This window comes from Quercus suber, unplaced genomic scaffold (genome assembly GCF_002906115.3).
Source record: "Quercus suber isolate HL8 unplaced genomic scaffold, Cork oak 2.0 scaffold_239, whole genome shotgun sequence".
Taxonomy (NCBI): domain Eukaryota; kingdom Viridiplantae; phylum Streptophyta; class Magnoliopsida; order Fagales; family Fagaceae; genus Quercus; species Quercus suber.
Window position 1 is genome coordinate 720,249 of NW_027069696.1, and position 6,080 is coordinate 726,328.

The following is a 6,080-nucleotide window of genomic DNA, read 5'->3' on the forward strand; positions in this document are numbered from 1 at the left end:
AAATTTTTCTAAAATTGATCCATATTAATATTATGTTTCCTTCCTCTTCTTCTTTATTTTTTAATAAAAAAGAAGATCTTAAACGTAATCCAAATCATGTTTTCACACATTACTATATCAATAAAAATATTTTTGATGACAGAAATAATTCAATACTATACAAAGAAAAAAAAAATAAAAGGAGGAAGAGAGTATATTCCTCTAGGGTGGTATTGATTAAACAAACAAAAAAAGGGTACTGAAATAGGATTATTCATAAGTTTTTAGGTATTTGCACCCTCTCTCAAAAAATAATATGAAATGAAAATATTCATTATGGACTTCCATTGGGGTAGCTTATGGAATCATAAGAATCGAATCTTGCTCACACGAGGATGAGGATTTCCATTGGCAATACCTTCTTTTTTTTTTTTTTGTGAGAATCCGGCAATGCTTCAAAGTTAGCATGGGCAGTGTAGTGGGTAGTATTTAGTGTTGTGGATGCAATTAATTAATGCTCTCATACCTTAACTCCGCCCAATTAATCTATGTAAACCTGTCAACAAAACCTATATTATGCTGATCCTGGAAGTGACAACCCAACTTGTATCTCGGACTAGTGCCCAATTAATCTGTGTAATGTGGTATTGGTATTCAAGTTGATTTTCCATGGTCATGGCTAACCAGGGACGGATCTAGGATTTTCAGTTGAGAGAGCTGGAGATAAGCGAAAAATAAAATAAAATAAAATAAAATACGCACCCATATAGTATTAATAAATTATCAACAAAAAAAAAATACCAAAAAATCATTGTTTCTTAATATATGAAGATACAATTATCTACCAACAAAAATAAAAGACACGAAACACTATCATTTCTTAATACAATCATCTATGAAAAAAGAACTCAATACTCTTTCAAATCTTCAAAATCATCTATGATTGAATTCAAACTAAACATCGAAACTATATCATTTTCAATGTATAACATCAAAGAGTCTGTCAAAAAATCATTTTCCATTTTGTTTTGAAAGTTAGTTTTGACAACTTTCATAGCTAAAAATGCTAACTCTGTAATAGCAGTAGAAACTAGAAGAGTAAGCACAAGTCTCACCATTTTATAAATAAGTTTGTAGTGTTCTGAATTTCCAGTTCTCACTAATCATTGACACAACTTAGATAAACTGTTCAATTTTTTGAACTCTGGATCCTGGACTACATTATGCTCAAAATGATAAAGCTCCTTCTTCAATACTTGTTTGTCATAATCTGTGAAATCTTGTGGATAGAAATTCTTTACCAACAAACAAAGATCACTATTTCTGAAAGATTTTAATGCCTCTTGAGGTTTTAAAGCTGAGCTAAGCCTAAGTAACTCCATTCTATTTTCACATTCTCTTGCTTGTATAAAAAAAATTAATCAAAAACTAAATAAGAAAAAGAAAAGAAGAATAGGAAGCATTATTTTGCATGATGTGTTATAATAAAAGGAAGCTTATAGTTTCCAACAACTCCAATGTCTCTCTGATTCGGGCCATTGTCATAAAAACTAATCACGCAAGAGTCTTGCGTGATTAGTTGTTGTTGTTTTTGTTTTTTTAAGATTTACATGGGCTTTTGAGTCTTCATTGGGTTGGCTGGTTGGGATTGGGGGGGAAGTCATTTTCATAAGGGGGCCCAAGTCTTTTTTTTTTTTTTTTTTTTTTTGAAAATTTAGCTACTAAATTTTTTTTTTTGGGCCTAGGGGAGGCTCGAGCCCCCTTAGGCCTCCACCTAGGTTTGTCCCTGTGGCTAACTGCTCGAAGAAAGTGTTTTCTCCAAGTTATATACTTATTATATTAGACAATCAAAGTGACTTTGTGCTAGGTTGGCAGATTACTGAAAATTTTTTTGGTCGCCTTTGAATCCTTGCATTCAATGCAAAACTTTATACATGGAAAGAAGGTTACTTGGCCATTAAATTGGACATGAGCAAGGCTTATGACCGAGTTGAATTGTAGAAAAACTTAGTTTTCATCATATGTGGATGGATCAAGTTATGATTGGGTTAACATTTGTTTCATATTTTGTACAATTTAATAGATGTACTAGAGGTTACATTATTCCTACAAGTGACATTAGATGTTTATTTAGTGTTACATATAGGCATTAATTTTTATAGCATAACATTTCGGTTCACTTCATTAAATTCAATTTAGTTTGACCTATTTTGGTCAATTTTAGTCCACTTTAGTCCATTTAGGTCCATTCAGTTCAATTCAGTCCATTTAGTATACTTAGTCTATTTCGGTCTACTTTGGTTCCTTTAGTCCATTGTGGTTCATTTCAGTCCATTCAGTCAACTTCAGTCCATTTCGGTCTACTTTGGACTATTCGATCCACTTTGGTCCTTTCAGTTCATTTTGGTGTACTTACTTAGGAATGGAAAAAGACAAGTTTGAGTTGAGAGTAACTATTCTAAATAAAAATTTATTAAAAAAGATAATGTCAAACTTGTGTATGGAAAGCAATTTGTTTTTGATAGAGCATAAATTATCCATTAGAGCACCATGGCATGGGGTTGCACTTGGTCCAGGAATTGAACAAAGGTGAAGAAGGATTTGGAACTGGAACTGATTCATTCACAAAACCTATCTAGTTTTTGGCTATTAAATCCAAGACCATGGATTTGGCCCAAGGGTAATTGTCTTCACCAACATGTGGCCAAGTCACTAGCAACATGCCAGGATTATCATCGCCACTGTGGAGAAAGTAATTAAGGATTAAAAGCATTATCTACCAAGGAAGCTGCAGTGGCAGCACGATTAGAAGTGATTTGTGTTGGAAACAATGGATGAGCTCAATTAGAGCTCTAATACCATGTTAAAAGAACTGTTTCCAAGAGGAATTAATAGAAAAATTTATCTAATCTATTACACTTACGAAGCTCTGTATTTTTATACAATTATAGAGAGTTAGAGACAGAAAATGACTAATCCTAATCTAGCCGTTACACATTCGAAACTGAAATAACCAACTGATTTACAATTAACCAAGCATATAGCAGCATGTGTGACAGTGTGAGTCTATTAAGTTGCCATGTGCTTCTCGCGTGACCCTTTTACATTGCAGCTTAAGTAGATACAAGCATCAACTGCATCAATTTCTTTCATCCTTTTACCAACAGCTTTGCTAAAATATAAGCTAAATTTTCCCTTACGTGATGATCAATTCCCCCATTACATGCAAATGCCTTTTATAGTACTCGAACCCTTTACATGCAAATGCCTTCTATAGTACTCAATTCCCCCATTACATGGTGATCAATTTTCCCTTTCGTAATTTAAAAATGGATTTTACTAGTGTGTGGCCTTAGACTATATATTAATTTTTATTTAAAAATTTTTTTTTTCAAAAAATAAAAAAGTAATAACAACTTTCTTAATTCTTGAAAAAATATTTTCAAAAATAAAAAGTTAAAGGTACACGTTAACTGGACCCTTTAAAAATTTGTAAAAGATTTGACTTTTAAATTACGTAATAATCCAAAACAAGGTTAGGACTTAGGACTAGGTGCTTAGCTTAGAGGTGTAAAACATATATTTTAACCCAAAAGAAGAAGAAGAAGAAGAAGCAGTGAATTCATGAACTGTTGTTTTATAGGTATGCTTTTGTCAGTGTTGCAGTTATTGGAAGTTGGGGGAGTGGAGAGGCAGAATTATGAATGTAATAATTAAACTATGGGTCTAGACTCTAGGAGAAGGGTACGTACCAAAAATAAAACATTGCTTGGTTTGGTCCCAATGGGCTTTAAGAGGAACTTTCTTCTTGGAAAGCGTTAAGAATAAAGTGAAAAAAAAAAAAAAAAGTTTAAAACGAGTGGTCCAACAAATTGCTGCAATTACTTTAATTTGATCTGCCTTTCACAAGTGAATATGATTAGCTTAATCCTGTCGTGAACCAGAATCAATGAGCTAGATTGGAGGGAGAAAATATTAATATTATGATTCCTTCTTCTTCTTCTTCTTCTTTTTTAATAAAAAAGAAGATCTTAAATGTAATCCAAATCATGTTTTCACACATTACTATATCAATAAAAATATTTTTGATGAAGGAAATAATTCAATACTATACAAAGAAAAAAAAAATAAAAAGGAGGAAGAGAGTATATTCCTCTAGGGTGGTATTGATTAAACAAAAAAAAAAAAAAAATGGTACTGAAATAGGATTATTCATAAGTTTTGAGGTATTTGCACTCTCTATCAAAAAATAATATGAAATGAAAATATTCGTTATGGACTTCCATTGGGGTAGCTTATAGAATCATAAGGATCGAATCTTGCTCACCCGAGGATGAGGATTTCCATTGGCAATGCTTCAAAGTTAGCATGGGCAGTGTAGTGGGTAATATTTACTGTTGTGGATGCAATTAATTAATTAATGCTCTCATGCCTTAAATTTGGCAGTGGCGACTTCAGAATGTTTTTCTAGAGGGGTTAATAAGAAGATGTATTTTGAGTAGGAGATAAATTTTACGGTCAACGTGGTCTCTTTATTCAAATTTGTACATAGTACTAGTAAGAGAATAAAAGATAAACTATAAGTTCTTTAGGCATATTGTTTCTTAATACAATGAATATATTAATTATTGCTTCTAAAATTAAATATTGGAAATTATCTGTTGTTTCTTTCTTTTTTTGAGAAGGATCTATTGTTTCTAAATACAATAAACATGATAAGTATTATTGTTAAGTGAATTTTAATTATTAAAGCTTGGAATGTTTTTATTTATTAGTTTATGTCTATATTCTTACAATTATTTTATTTAACAATTCAACTTCACTTTGATAACAATTGGTCTTTATAATTGTATTAAGAAAATTTTTGTTGTGTTAACATTTTGTTTTTATCTTCACCCAATCAATCTCCTATCCCACACCCCTAGATTTTTTTTTTTTTTTTTAAATAATAAGAATCACCATCTATCTAATTGTTTGATTCTCTTTTAGTGTAAACATTTGTTACCCACTAATTGATTGACCCACGCCACCAGTCCCCACTCAAGAAATAATAAATTAAAAGCACGTTCAAATTCAGCCATTCTAGTCACATATTTGGCTAAAAGTATAAATTACTTGAGAATTTTTATGTCCACAACATTTTCACAATAAATCCTAGGCTCTAATTTGAAACCACCATTGAAATTACTTTTTTACCCAATAGTAATAGCCATAACAACCTGCCACTTAAATTTTTTTTGCACAAGGGCTATGAAAATGTTGTGAACATAGAATTTCTCAAATTAGTTATAACGTTATTTGCAAGAATAGATTGTTAATAGATTCATCTTCAAGCTTATATCAGTTGAGCCTAAAAAAATTAGAGCCAAGGTGTTAAAAATTTTATTTTAGGAAGTCAAAAGTCACTCAAAACAAAAATCATTTAAAAAATATTATATTAAAAAAAATTGGCCATCTTAGGGGGTTCATTTGAACCCCCTAAACTAAAGGTGGCGCCGCCTCTGAACTCTAGTTGTATATAGTGAAACCTATCAACAAATCCTATATTGTACTGATCCCAAAAGTGATAACCCAACTTGTATCTTGGACTATTGCCCAATTAATCTGTGTAATGTGGTACTGGTATTCAAGTTGATTTTCCATGGTCATGGCTAACCTCTTGAAGAAAGTGTTTGTCAGAAAATCAAAGTGACTTTGTGCTAGGTTGGCTGATTACTGAAATTTTTTTGGCCACCTTTGAATCCCTACATTCAATGCAAAACTTTAGACATGGAAAGAAAGGTTTTGTGGCCATTAAATTGGACATGAGCAAAGCTTATGACCGAGTTGAATGAGACTTTTTGAGTTGAATTGTGGAAAAACTTGGTTTTCATCATATGTGGATGGATATAGTTATGATTTGGTTAACATTTGTTTCATATTTTGTACAACTTAATAGATGTACTGAAGGTTACATTAATATTATTCCTACAAGTGAAATCAAAGTTTATTTAGTGTTACATATAGGCAATAATCTTTATAGCATAGCATTTTGGTCCACTTTACTCAATTCAGTTTTCTTTGACCCATTTTAGTCCATTTCAGTCCACTTTAGTCCATTT